Source organism: Oncorhynchus clarkii, chromosome 10, assembly GCF_045791955.1.
Source record: "Oncorhynchus clarkii lewisi isolate Uvic-CL-2024 chromosome 10, UVic_Ocla_1.0, whole genome shotgun sequence".
Lineage (NCBI taxonomy): Eukaryota > Metazoa > Chordata > Actinopteri > Salmoniformes > Salmonidae > Oncorhynchus > Oncorhynchus clarkii.
In genome coordinates, this window is record NC_092156.1 from 64,031,681 (window position 1) to 64,044,727 (window position 13,047).

Sequence of the window (13,047 nt, forward strand, 5' to 3'; positions counted from 1 at the left end):
CCACATGGCTCCGAAAGGCCTATTTCCTTTCCAAATCTTGAATATTCCAATGTAGCAGCTCTTTCAACCTTCCCCTACCCAGACTCTGCATAATCGCATTGGGCTATCGTGCAGCGACTGGGAGTTGTGCCTCACACAAAGCATTAGCAACACTACACTTGAAAGGTACAATAATAGCAGCAGGCAGGCTGAACTTTGACCTTCCATGTCTCGTGTGCATTGTGATATGGATGCCATGAAGGTGCCATGTAATTGTGACCATCTGCCTGATGACCTAGTGTGATTCTCTCTCTCTTTCTCTCCCTTTCTCTCTTTCCCTCTCTCTCTCTCCCTTTCTCTCTCTCCCTTTCTCTCTCTCTGCTCTCTCTCTCTCAGAGACTAGAGGGGCTTGAGGCTTGGGTGTAAGATGAATGTTGTTTTTCTTCCTGGAAGTTTGTAAGGGGGAGGGTGAATTTAAATTATCATGAGGCTCTGCTGTTAAACTGCTGTTAAACTTTCCAGAAACTTAGACTAAAACACAAACCTGCCCGTAATCAATCTCTTTGTCTTTTGAAATGTCTTTAAAAAGTCCATTCATCAATGTCTATCTAACCCTTATTTGACCTGTCACATTAAGATTCGACAATGTTGTTAACGTGTGGATCCAGGGCAAGAGTCTAGAAGATCATAATGCGTTCACTATTCTTCTTCCATACAACTATGCATGACTGAGCTCTCCTATTCGGCTATGCCCTGTCAGCAACATCACAGTTCTATGATCCAAGCTCTCGTTGTAATTTTGGAAAAGGACACCCCTGAACTGTCTGCCTGTTTTCTTTGTTTACTGGTGTGTAACCAGAAGGGTGTCCCACTATTGCTGAAACATGCAGATTTTGGATGAGATAGCCCATGGCCGCAACACAACTGGCCTCTACTTGGTGGGGTGTGAATGTGACTTCAAGGCTCCAGGGTATCTCTCAGCCCTTAGCTTACACACACACTCCCGACACACACACTCCTGACACAATAATATAATACAACAATGACATAATAATAATATATGCTGTTTAGCAGACGCTTTTATCCTAAGCGACTTACAGTGATGCGTGCATACACACACACATGCTCCTGATACACACACACACACTCCTGATACACACATCTTTCTCCCTCTAAAACAGGTTCCCTCCCTGTTCGCCAGACAGGTGGATAACGTCGCCCTCCCGCGCTCTGTGTCTCTGACAGGAGGAGTTCCCAGGGCTGCTTAATACATGCTGATCGTGCCTTAGGTTTGCCCTTGAGTGATTACAGAAGCCCCTGTGCGGTGCTTCTGAAGAAAGAGGTTGTGTGAAGTGGATCCACTCTGGTACTTCTGCTCTGTGTCACAACATGACAGAGAGACCTTTTATGTACCCTTCTCACACCACTGAGCTGTACTGGTAAAGCATTCACTATAGATGGTAGATGGGATAATGTTTTAAAAAATCTGAGTCAGCACAGTCCAGTTCGGCAAAATAGTTTGAAAAGGTTATCAGTGACTTCCCGTATAAATTAAAAGCTGCTGAACGGTTTTCTCATCGCACACAGTGAAGACGCATTCTGCTAATGTGAGAGTTATCGCCTAAATTATTCTACCCATTCGTGTTTCTACTTCTGTCCTAAAAAAACACATGGGGTTCTATTCAATCAGATCCGCTTTAGCTGACTTCTGCATAGAGGTTGTTTTGGCGGTGTTAGAGGTGGGACTACATTAGAGAGAGTTCGAAATGGATTGGTCAAACTCAAGGTGTCATTATAAAAATGTACTCGCCCCCTCGACAACGTATAAAATATTTTCACAAGATTCACCCCTTGTACTGTAAAAAAAAACACACCCTCCCTCCTCATTATCTCTAAATAATGTTTACGACCACAAATAACAATAACTGTAGCTACTGGATATTGAATTTGTCACTTCAGCATGCAGGACTATGGGCCAGATGGTTGAGGGTTCGCCAGCGACCACGGTCGAGCTCACTCTCCCTGCCTGTTACAGCATGCAGGGCTATGGGCCAGATGAATGAGGGTTCGCCAGCGACCACGGTCGAACTCACTCTCCCTGCCTGTTACAGCATGCAGGGCTATGGGCCAGATGGTTGAGGGTTCGCCAGCGACCACGGTCAAACTCACTCTCCCTGCCTGTTACAGCATGCAGGGCTATGGGCCAGATGGTTGAGGGTTCGCCAGCGACCACGGTCGAACTCACTCTCTCTGCCTGTTACAGCATGCAGGACTATGGGCCAGATGGTTGAGGGTTCGCCAGCGACCACGGTCGAGCTCACTCTCCCTGCCTGTTACAGCATGCAGGGCTATGGGCCAGATGAATGAAGGTTCACCAGCAACCACGGTCGAACTCACTCTCCCTGCCTGTTACAGAATGCAGGGCTATGGGCCAGATGGTTGAGGGTTCGCCAGCGACAACGGTCGAACTCACTCTCCCTGCCTGTTACAGCATGCAGGGCTATGGGCCAGATGGTTGAGGGTTCGCCAGCGACCACGGTCGAGCTCACTCTCCCTGCCTGTTACTGCATGCAGGACTATGGGCCAGATGGTTGAGGGTTTGCCAGCGACCACGGTCGAGCTCACTCTCCCTGCCTGTTACAGCATGCAGGGCTATGGGCCAGATGAATGAGGGTTTACCAGCAACCACGGTCGAACTCACTCTCCCTGCCTGTTACAGAATGCAGGGCTATGGGCCAGATGGTTGAGGGTTCGCCAGCGACCACGGTCGAGCTCACTCTCCCTGCCTGTTTCAGAATGCAGGGCTATGGGCCAGATGGTTGAGGGTTCGCCAGCGACCACGGTCGAACTCACTCTGCCTGCCTGTTACAGAATGCAGGTCTATGGGCCAGATGAATGAGGGTTCGCCAGCGACCACGGTCGAACTCACTCTCCCTTCCTGTTACAGCATGCAGGGCTATGGGCCAGATGGTTGAGGGTTCGCTAGCGACCACGGTCGAGCTCACTCTCCCTGCCTGTTACAGCATGCAGGGCTATGGGCCAGATGGTTGAGGGTTCGCCAGCGACCACGGTCGAGCTCACTCTCCCTGTTACAGCATGCAGGGCTATGTGCCAGATGGTTGATGGTTCGCTAGCGACCACAGTCGAACTCACTCTACCTGCATGTTACAGCATGCAGGGCTATGGGCCAGATGGTTGATGGTTCGCCAGCGACCACGGTCGAACTCACTCTCCCTGCCTGTTACAGCATGCAGGGCTATGGGCCAGATGAATGAGGGTTCGCCAGCGACCACGGTCGAGCTCACTCTCCCTGCCTGTTACAGCATGCAGGTCTATGGGCCAGATGGTTGAGGGTTCGCCAGCGACCACGGTCGAACTCACTCTCCCTGCCTGTTACAGCATGCAGGGCTATGGGCCAGATGAATGAGGGTTCGCCAGCGACCACGGTCGAGCTCACTCTCCTTGCCTGTTACAGCATGCAGGGCTAGGGGCCAGATGGTTGATGGTTCGCCAGCAACCACGGTCGAACTCACTCTCCCTGCCTGTTACAGCATGCAGGGCTATGGGCCAGATGGTTGAGGGTTCGCCAGCGACAACGGTCGAACTCACTCTCCCTGCCTGTTACAGAATGCAGGGCTATGGGCCAGATGGTTGAGGGTTCGCCAGCGACCACGGTCGAGCTCACTCTCCCTGCCTGTTTCAGAATTCAGGGCTATGGGCCAGATGGTTAAGGGTTCGCCAGCGACCACGGTCGAACTCACTCTCCCTGCCTGTTACAGCATGCAGGGCTATGGGCCAGATGGTTGAGGGTTCGCTAGCGACCACGGTCGAGCTCACTCTCCCTGCCTGTTACAGCATGCAGGGCTATGGGCCAGATGGTTGAGGGTTCGCTAGCGACCACGGTTGAGCTCACTCTCCCTGCCTGTTACAGCATGCAGGGCTATGGGCCAGATGGTTGAGGGTTCGCTAGCGACCACGGTCGAGCTCACTCTCCCTGCCTGTTACAGCATGCAGGGCTATGGGCCAGATGGTTGAGGGTTCGCCAGCGACCACGGTCGAGCTCACTCTCCCTGTTACAGCATGCAGGGCTATGTGCCAGATGGTTGATGGTTCACTAGCGACCACAGTCAAACTCACTCTACCTGCATGTTACAGCATGCAGGGCTATGGGCCAGATGGTTGATGGTTCGCCAGCGACCACGGTCGAACTCACTCTACCTGCCTGTTACAGCATGCAGGGCTATGGGCCAGATGATTGAGGGTTCGCCAGCGACCACAGTCGAACTCACTCTCCCTGCCTGTTACAGCATGCAGGTCTATGGGCCAGATGAATGAGGGTTCGCCAGCGACCACGGTCGAGCACACTCTCCCTGCCTGTTACAGCATGCAGGTCTATGGGCCAGATGGTTGAGGGTTCGCCAGCGACCACGGTCGAGCTCACTCTCCCTGCCTGTTACAGCATGCAGGGCTATGGGCCAGATGGTTGAGGGTTTGCCAGCGACCACGGTCGAGCACACTCTCCCTGCCTGTTACAGAATGCAGGGCTATGGGTCAGATGGTTGATGGTTCACCAGCGACCACGGTCGAGCACACTCTCCCTGCCTGTTACAGCATGCAGGGCTATGGGCCAGATGGTTGATGGTTCGCCAGCGACCACGGTCGAACTCACTCTCCCTGCCTGTTACAGAATGCAGGGCTATGGGCCAGATGGTTGAGGAGCCACCTGCTGATAATGGTCAGCTACAGGGAAATCAGATTTTCAACATTTTGATGCCATATTAATAATGATATAAAAATGTGCAACAAATTTGCCAATGCACCTTACAACAACAAACAAAGCATAATGACTTCGTGCACCTCAATATCACGGTTTGCATTTTCAACACCACAATAAACAGACTATGTCAATATCGACAAACAGAAAACACATCCCTCCCCATCTTGTAGGCCTACTCAGTATCGAAGGTTTAGCTTCACAATCTCTAAATGTCAGTAAACTTTTTTGTCTTTTGTAACAGATGTCTCTTTCCATTCATCACATGGCACAGTTTGGATTGATTGATTGATTTTTTTTGTCAGTTACAATACAATACATACAGTATATTCGGAAAAGTATTCAGACCCCTTGACTTTTTCCACATTTTGTTACGTCACAGCCTTATTTTTTCTCATCTATCTACACACAATACACCATAATGACAAAGCAAAAACAGGTTTTTAGAAATGTTTGCAAATGTATAAAAAATACCCTTTGCTATGAGACTCAAAATTGAGCTCAGATGCATCCTGTTTTCATTGATCACCTTCGAGATGTTTCTATGACCTGATTGGAGTCCACCTGTGTTAAATTCAATTGATTGGACATGATTTGGAAAGACACACACCTGTCTATATTCGGTCCCACAAGCACGACTCCAACACCATCATTAAGTTTGCTGACGACACAACAGTGGTAGGCCTGATCACCGACAACGATGAGACAGAGGTCAGAGACCTGGCAGTGTGGTGCCAGGACAATAACCTCTCCCTCAATGTGAGCTAGACAAAGGGCTGATCGTGGACTACAGGAAAAGGAGGGCTGAGCAGGCCCCCATTAACATCGACGGGACTGAAGTGGAGCGGGTAGAGTGTTTCAAGTTCCTTGGTGTCCACCAACAAACTATCATGGTCCAAGCACACCAAGTGAAGAGGGCACGACAACACCTTTCCCCCCTCAGGAGACTGAAAAGATTTGGCATAGGTCCCTAGATCCTCAGAAAGTTTTACAGCTGCAACATCAAGAGCATCCTGACCGGTTGCATTACCACCTGGTAAGGCACCTACTCGGCATCTGACCAGAAGGTGCTACAGAGGGTAGTGTGTACGGCCCAGTACATCACTGGGACCAAGCTTCCTGACATCCAGGACCTATATACTAGGCAGTGTCAGAGGAAGGCCCAAAAAAATTGTCAAAGACTCCAGTCACCCAAGTCATAGACTGTTCTCTCTGCTATCGCACAGCAACAGGTACCGGAGCATCAAGTCTAGGACCAAAAGACACCTTAACAGCTTCTACCCCCAACCCATAAGACTGCTGAATAACTAAACTAATCAAACGGCCAACGGGAGGACTATTTACATTGAAACCCCACACCCACCACCTTTTTGTTTTCACAGAGCTGCTATTCGCTGTTAATTATCTATGCATAGTCACTTTACAAATGATCTCGATTAACCTGTACCCCTGCACATTGACTCAGTAACCCCTGTATATAGCCTCGTTATTGTTATGTACATTTCTTGTGTTACTTTTGCATTTATTACATTTTTTAAACTTCAGTTTATTTAGTAAATATTTTTATTAACTTTATTTATTGAACTGCATCGTTGAATAAGGGCTTGTAAGTAAGCATTTCACAGTAAGGGCTACACCTGTGTATTCGGTGCATGTGACAAACATCATTTGATTTGATTTGATTTGACAGTGCATGTCAGAGCAAAAACCAAGCCAAGAGGTTGAAGGAACTGTCCGTAGAGCTCCGAGACAGGATTGTGTCGAGGCACAGATCTGGGGATGGATACCAAAACATTTCTACAGCATTGAAGGTTCCCAAGAACACAGTGGCCTCCATCATTCTTAAATGGAATACGTTTGGAACCCCCAAGACTCTACCTAGAGCTGGCCACCGGGCCAAACTGAGCGATCAGTGGAAAAGGGTTTGGTCAGGGAAGTGACCAAGAACCCGATGGCCACTCTGACAGAGCTCCAGAGTTCCTCTGTAGAGAAGGACAACCATCTCTGCAGCACTCCAGACCTTTATGGTAGAGTGGCCAGACTAAAGCCACTCCTCAGTAAAAGGCACATGACAGCCCACTTGGAGTTTGCCAAAAAGCAGTTAAATGACTCTCAGACAATGAGAAACAAGATTATTTGGTCTGATGAAACCAAGATTGAACTCTTTGGCCTAAATGCCAAACGTCATGTCTGGAGGAAACCTGGCACTGTACCTACGGTGAAGCATGATGGTGGCAGCATCATGGTGTGGGGATGTTTTTCAGTGACAAGGAGTGGGAGACTAGTCAGGATTGAGGGAAAGATGAACAGAGCAAAGTACAGAGAGATCCTTGATGAAAACCTGCTCCAGAGCGCCCAGGACCTAAGACTGGTGCAAAGGCTCACCTTCCAACAGGACAACAACCCTAAGCACACAGCGAAGACAACACAGAAGTGGCTTTGGGACAAGTCTCTGAATGTCCTTGAGTGGCCAGCCAGACTTGAACCCAGTCGAACATCTCTGGAGAGACCTGAAAATAGCTTTACAGTGACGCTCCCCAAAACAGAGCTTGAGAGGATCTGCAGAGAAGAATGGGAGAAACTCCCCAAATACAGAAGTGCCAAGCTTGTAGTGTCATACCAAAGAAGACTCAAGGCTGTAATCGCTGCCAAAGGTGCTTCAACAAAGTACTGAGGAAAGGGTCTGAATACTTATGTACAGTACCAGTCAAAAGTTTGGACAAACCTACTCATTCAAGGGTTTTTCTTTATTTTTACTATTGTCTACATTGTCGAAGAATAGTGAAGACATCAAAACTATGAAATTACACGTGGAATCATGTAGTAACCAAAAAAGTGTTAAACAAATCTGAATATATTTTATATTTGAGATTCTTCAAAGTAGCCACCGTTTGCCTTGATGACAGCTTTGCACACTCTTGGCATTCTCTCAACCAGCTTCATGATGAATGCTTTTCCAACAGTCTTGAAGAAGTACTTACATATGCTGAGCACTTGTTAGCTACCTTTCCTTCACTCCGTGGTCCAACTTATCCCAAACTATCTCAATTGGGTTGAGGTCGGGTGATTGTGGATGCCAGGTCATCTGATGAGGCACTCCATCACTCTCATTGGTCAAATATCCCTTACACAGCCTGGAGGTGTGTTTTGGGTCATTGTCCTGTTGAAAAACAAATGATAGTCCCAATAAGCACAAACCAGATGGGATGGTGTATCGCTGTAGAATGCTATGGTAGCCATGCTGGTTAAGTGTGCCTTAAATTTTAAAAAATCAGAGTCACCAGCAAAGCACCATCACACCTCCTCCTCCATGCTTCACGGTGGGAATCACACATGCAGAGATCATCCGTTCACATACTCTGTGTCTCTCAAAGACACGCCGGTTGGAACCAAAAACCTCAAATTTGGACTCATCAGACCAAAGGACAGATTTCCACCGGTCTAATGTCCATTGCTTGTGTTTCTTGGCCCAAGCAAGCCTCTTCTTCTTAGTGGTGTCCTTTAGTAGTGGTTTCTTTGCAGCAATTTGACCATGAAGGCCTGATTCACGCAGTCTCCTCTGAACAGTTGATGTTGAGATGTGTCTGTTACTTGAACTCCATGAAGCATTTATTTGGGCTGCAATCGGAGGTGCAGTTAACTCTAATGAACATATCCTCTGCAGCAGAGGTAACTCTCCAATACCTTGACTTTGGTGTCCTTAAGCCATTTTGCCACAACTTTGGAAGTATGCTTGGAGTCATTGTCCATTTGGAAGACCCAGTTGCGACTAAGCTTTACCTTCCTGACTGATGTCTTGAGATGTTGCTTCAATATATCCACATAATTTTCCTCCTTCATGATGCCATCTATTTTGTGAAGTGCACCAGTCCCTCCTGCAGAAAAGCACCCCTACAGCATGATGCCACCCCCATGCTTCACGGTTGGGATGGTGTTCTTTGACTTGCAAGCCTCCCCCTTTTCCTCCAAACATAACGATGGTCATTATGGCCAAACAGTTCTATTTTTGTTTCATCAGACCAGAAAATACGATCTTTGTCCCCATATGCAGTTGCAAACCATAGTCTGGCTTTTTTATGGCAGTTTTGGAGCAGTGGCTTCTTCCTTGCTGAGCCGCCTTTCAGGTTATGTCGATATAGGACTCGTTTTTACTGTGGATAGAGATAATTTTGTACCTGTTTCCTCCAGCATCTTCACAAGGTCCTTTGCTGTTGTTTTGGGATTGATTTGCACTTTTCGCACCAAAGTACACTAATCTCTAGGAGACAGAATGCATCTCCTTCCTGAGCTGTATGACGGCTGTGTGGTCCCATGGTGTTTATAGTTGCGTACTATTGTTTGTACAGATGAACGTGGTATCTTCAGGCATTTGGAAATTGCTCCCAAGGATGAACCAGACTTGTGGAGGTCTACAATTTTTTTCTGAGGTCTTGAATGATTTATTTTTTATTTTCCCATGATGTCAAGCAAAGAGTCACTGAGTTTGAAGGTAGGCCTTGAAATACATCCACAGATACACCTCCAATTGACTCAAATGATGTAAATTAGCCTATCAGAAGCTTCTAAAGCCATGACATCATTTTCTGGAATTTTACAAGCTGTTTAAAGGCACAGTCAACTTAGTGTATGTAAACTTCTGACCCATTGGAATTGTGATACAGTGAATTATAAGTTAAATAATCTGTCTGTAAACAGTTGTTGGAAAAATGACTTGTGTCAGGTACAAAGCAGATGTCCTAACCAACTTGCCAAAACTATAGTTTGTTAACAAGACATTTGTCGAGTGGTTGAAAAACGAGTTTTAATGACTCCAACCTAAGTGTATATAAACTTCCGACTTCAACTGTACAGGGGGTAACGGTACATAGTCAATGTGCGGGGGCATCGGTTAGTTGAGGTAATATGTACATGAAGGTAGAGTTATTAAAGTGACTATGCATAGATGATAACAACAGAGAGTAGCAGCAGTGTAAAAGAGGGGGAGAGGGGCAATGCAAATAGTCTGAGTAGGCATGTGATTAGCTGTTCAGCAGTCTTATGGCTTGGGGGTAGAAGCTGTTTAGAAGCCTCTAGGTCCTAGACTTGGCGCTCTGGTACCGCTTGCCATGCGGTAGCAGAGAGAACAGTCTATGACTAGGGTGGCTGGAGTCTGTGACAACTTTTAGGGCCTTCCTCTGACACCATCTGGAAAAGAGGTCCTGGATGGCAGGAAACTTGGCCCCAGTGATGCACTGGGCCGTTCGCATTACCCTCTGTAGTGCCTTGCGGTTAGAGGCCGAGCAGTTGCCATACCAGGCAGTGATGCAACCATGCTCTCGATGGTGCAGCTGTAGAACCTTTTGAGGATCTGAGGACCCATGCCAAATCTCCTGAGGGGGAATAGGTTTTCTTCTGCCCTCTTAGTAAAAGTTAGCTTGTGGAAAAGCATAGTGCACAAGGGAAGTACCAACACTTCTTGATATAGTGGAAGCGCATGCAAGCAGATGTGGAAATGTGGCTAGGATGGATGAAATTAGATAGTACAACCTGCAAAAGAGCCAATGTAAACCATGAAAAAAATGCACAACCCTCCCATGTTCTTGTACTTCCGGCGCCGACAGAGATGGCCGCCTCGCTTCGCGTTCCTAGGAAGCTATGCAGTATTTTGTTTTTTTATGTGTTATTTCTTACATTGTTACCTCAGGTAATCTTAGGTTTTATTACATACAGTCGGGAGGAACAAGTGAGCAACGTCAACTCACCAACATTACAACCAGGAATACGACTTTCCCGAAGCGGATCTTTGGCCTACCACCCAGGACAATGGATCGGATCCCAGCCAGCGACCCAAAACAACGACGTCGTAGAAGAAGGGGCAGACGGAGCGGTCTTCTGGTCAGGCTCCGTAGACGGGCACATCGCACATCGCTCCCGAGCATACTACTCACCAATGTTCAGTCTCTTGACAACAAGGTTGACGAAATCCGAGCAAGGGTAGCATTCCAGAGAGACATCCGAGACTGTAACGTTCTTTGTTTCACGGAAACATGGCTCACTCGAGACAAGTTATCTGAGTCAGTACAGCCACCTGGTTTCTTCACGCATCGCACCGACAGATACAAGCATCTCTCTGGTAAGAAGAAGGGCGGAGGTGTATGCCTTATGATTAACGAGACGTGGTGTGATCATAACAACATACAGAAAATCAAGTCCTTTTGTTCACCTGACTTCCTCACAATCAAATGCCGACCGCATTATCTACCAAGAGAATTCTCTTCGATCACAATCACAGTCGTGTATATTCCCCCCCAAGCAGACACATTGACGGCCCTGAAAGAACTTCATTGGACTCTATGTAAACTGGAAACCACATCCTGAGGCTGCATTTATTGTAGCCAGGGATTTTAACAAGGCTAATCTGAAAACAAGGCTCCCCAAATTCTATCAGCATATCGATTGTGCTACCAAGGCTGGAAAAACCCTAGACCACTGTTATTCCAACTTCCGCGACGCGTATAAGGCCCTCCCCCTGTCATGTACTGTCATGTTGTGTCTTGTCTCTGTCCTTTCCCTTCACCCTGTCTCCCTCTGCTGGTCGTTGTTAGGTTACCTTTTCTCCCCCTCTTTCCCCCAGCTGTGCCTTGTCTCCTCCTAACCACCTCGTCACCCCGTTTCCCACCTGTTCCCTTTTTCCCTCTGATTAGGTCCCTATATCTCTCTCTGTTTTTGTTCCTGTCCTTGTCGGATTCTTGGTTGTTGTGTTTCATGCCTGAACCAGACTGTCGTCATGTTTGCTGTAACCTTGTCTTGTCCTGTCGGAATCTGCCAGTCCGTCTGAGCCTACCTATGTTTGGTAATTAAAGAAGCTCTGTTTAAGTTAATTCGCTTTTGGGTCCTCATTCACTCCCCGTAACAGAAGAATCCGACCAAGAATGGACCCAGCGACTTCGGATCCTCTCCACTCAGCCGTCGGGATCCAGGGAGCGATGCTAGGCAGACACGAGCAGGAAGTGTCTGCTGCTCGACATGCCGTTGAGACCCTGGCCACCCAAGTCTCCAACCTCACAGAACAGGTTCACCATCTCCGCCTCGATCCACCGGCCACTTCCAGGGCTTTCGAATCTCCGGAGCCCAGAATCAATAACCCGCCGTGTTACTCTGGGGAGCCCACTGAATGCCGCTCGTTCCTCACCCAGTGTGATATTGTGTTTTCTCTCCAGCCCAACACTTACTCCAGGAGCACTGCTCGTGTCGCCTACGTCATATCTCTCCTTATTGGACGGGCTCGTGAGTGGGGCACGGCAATCTGGGAGGCAAGGGCTGAGTGTACTAACCAGTATCAGGACTTTAAGGAGGAGATGATACGGGTTTTTGATCGATCTGTTTTTGGGGAGGAGGCTTCCAGGGCCCTGTCTTCCCTATGTCAAGGCAATCGATCCATAACAGACTACTCTATTGAGTTTCGCACTCTTGCTGTCTCCAGTGGCTGGAACGAGCCGGCCTTGCTCGCTCGTCTTCTGGAGGGTCTCCGCGCAGAGGTAAAGGATGAGATTCTCTCCCGGGAGGTTCCTTCCAGCGTGGATTCCTTGATTGAACTCGCTATTCGCATTGAGCGACGGGTTGATCTTCGTCACCGAGCTCGTGGAAAGGAGCTCGCGCTCTCCGTCGCCCCCCTCTCCGCATCACTACCATCTTCCTCTGCCGGCTCGGGTGCTGAGCCCATGCAGCTGGGAGGTATCCGCATCTCGACTAAGGAGAGGGAACGGAGAATCACCAACCGCCTCTGTCTCTATTGCGGTTCCGCTGGTCATTTTGTCACTTCATGTCCAGTAAAAGGCCAGAGCTCGTCAGTAAGCGGAGGGCTACTGGTGAGCGCTACTACTCCTGTCTCTCCTTCAAGATCCTGCACTACCTTGTCGGTCCATCTACGCTGGACCGGTTCGTCAGCTTCCTGCAGTGCCTTAATAGACTCTGGGGCGGAGGGCTGTTTTATGGACGAGACCTGGGCTCGGGAACATGACATTCCTCTCAGACAGTTAAAGGAGCCCACGGCCTTGTTCGCCCTGGATGGTAGTCCTCTCCCCAGGATTCAGCGTGAGACGCTACCTTTAACCCTCACTGTTTCTGGTAATCATAGTGAAACCATTTCTTTTTTAATTTTTCGTTCACCTTTTACACCTGTTGTTTTGGGCCATCCCTGGCTAGTTTGTCATAATCCTTCCATTAATTGGTCTAGTAATTCTATCCTCTCCTGGAACGTCTCTTGTCATGTGAAATGTTTAATGTCTGCTATCCCTCCTGTTTCCTCTGTCTCT